Below are 2,401 nucleotides of genomic sequence, written 5' to 3' on the forward strand. Positions count from 1 at the left end.
TCCCGCTGTATGAGTCTATCGGAGATGAAGGAACCAAATTATAAACAGGAACTACTGGGGAAAGCCACTAATATCCTACAGTATTAATTTTTCATCATAAAAATAGAAGTATTTTAATTAAAGTCTTGAAACATCTAGTAATTTTAGACATTCATCTAGACACAAGATAAATAAACAAGTGAATAAGTGATATAATTTCTTGGCAGTAGAAGAATATAATTTCTACATCCTAACTGAATCTTCAGTGTTTTATCATTGAAGGTATAGAAATGTGTATTTTAGTTTTTCACCCTTGTGGTTCTTAAAGTACTCCAAATGCAGGGCTTTGAAAAAAATGTATTTTTATTCTATTCAATTCCTTTTCTGTTTGTAATCATCTCTTTGCTTTCTTTCAAGTTTTATATTCTTTATATTTGCATAGCAGAAAAGAACAAAAAGAAGATAATCTTTCCAGTTCATGGAAAGGTTATGGTATATGTCAGAATCTTGCCAAGCGAAATCTGCAGGAAAAAAAAGGGGGGGGGGTAGGGGGAACATACAGTTTATTGACTTAAAATAATGAGTGAGAAAACTACTGAAATACACAATTGGGAGTGTAAATCTGCCCAATGTATGCTGAAAGCTGAGTGCATGAAAGAGTTTTCCTTAACATTCAAAATTCGGCACAGCCTTTGAAATGGGTATGAATAGGAGCTACAGTAGAAAGCTGCAAATCTTATGATTAAGAATTGCCTGTTTTCATTTCCACAGCTTGATGAATTCTTTTGGATAAGTTTAGATAAGTAACTCAAATAGACACATGAAAACCATCAGAACATTTTTCAAGCAGTCCTTTTACTGATAGTTAGGATGAACTAAACTGCACCTTCAGCTCCTTCATAGAAGCTAAAGTGATGCGATGCTCTAGAACCAGATGATCCTGCTTTACGTTTCTTTTCTCCTATTACTGCAGGTAACTTGAACAGCTCTAGGAATGATACGGCTCCCCTCCTCAAAGGAGGCAGACTAGAGAAAAAACAGAACTCGGAGGACGTGCAACAGGAACAGGAGAGAGCTCCGTGTTGCCATCCTTACTTTAACGATGAAGATTCTTCAGCAGGATTGAAGCTTGCAGTTTGGGCCTGGGAAGGACAGTATTTTTTCATCCCACTGCTCAGGCTGATTGAGACCTGTATGGAAACTAGAAGATAAATTTGCAAACTGGGATCTGAAGGTCACATTGTCCAGATGGCCATGACGGGCAGCACCTAATGCATGGGAGGTGACCATAAAAACACCTTATGGTGAGGAATAGTTGTTAACTGATGTTTCTTGACCCAATGAGTGAGAGAACTAATGGTCTGGGATATTTAGTTATGCAATGGAAGAACAACTAAGCTAAGAAATAAAACCAGAAACTTTAGTGGGCAGTGAGGCATATAGCAATATAGAAATTAATAGCCTGATAACTGAAAAGCGAACTGCTACGCTTTATGTATGTATAACTAACATAAACCGCAAAATCAGCAGCTTTCTGCTCACAGCAAGAGAGCAGCCTCGAATTTCAAGCCTTCTCCTCAGCTTTTTCTCCCTAGGTGGCAGCACCCAGTCTTCCTTGTCTCACAACTCCAGCCCGTGAAGCCATTAATGGACAAAGGCAGAGAAGATGAGACCTGCTGAAATCAGTGTTAAGATAGCCATTCCCCCTAAACATCACCTTGAGGCTTGCCTGCTTTGTGGAGTATAGCTGTGCCCAAATTTCATGCAGCATTATGTGCCTATTTAGACTGAAAAGATGAGTAAACTTGTTCCTAGATAGTCACTTGGCAACCACAACACAGCTGTCAGATTTAGTTCTGGTCCTCTCACTATTAGAAAGTGAGAAAATGACAGAAATGCCCCCACAACAATGTCAACTCCCAAAGGTGGAGATGATAGTTGCATGAGGAACCCTGAACCCACACAAACACCATTAAGGCTGCCCATACTAAGCCGCCTATTTCTGTACCTTTTTTCATCAGATTCTATGTTACCAAATCTAGGTGTTCTTGCTCAAAAGCCACGCCTGTCCTTCACACGAATGTCATCTCTGAACTTCACACTGGTAAGCACCCTGTGAGAACAGCTCACAGCTTTGTTGCTACTGGGCAACTTCCTTATAAACTGATAAAAAATAAATTGTAAGAAATAAATCTGAATTGCCCATGGAGGAGGAAGAAAAACTCCCTTTGAAGACTGCTTCTCTGGTAGAGCACCAAAACTTGCATTTCTAGAGAAACTAAGAAGGAAAATACTTTTTTTTTTTTTAATTTAAAATTTATTTTTAGAAAAATCACAGGACAGGAGGGTTTTAGTAAGTATTTTTTAGGCTTGCAAATGCTGGAAAAGGATTCAAGAATCTGGTTAACCAAAGCTACTCTGA

This window comes from Anser cygnoides, chromosome 1, assembly GCF_040182565.1.
Source record: "Anser cygnoides isolate HZ-2024a breed goose chromosome 1, Taihu_goose_T2T_genome, whole genome shotgun sequence".
NCBI lineage: Eukaryota > Metazoa > Chordata > Aves > Anseriformes > Anatidae > Anser > Anser cygnoides.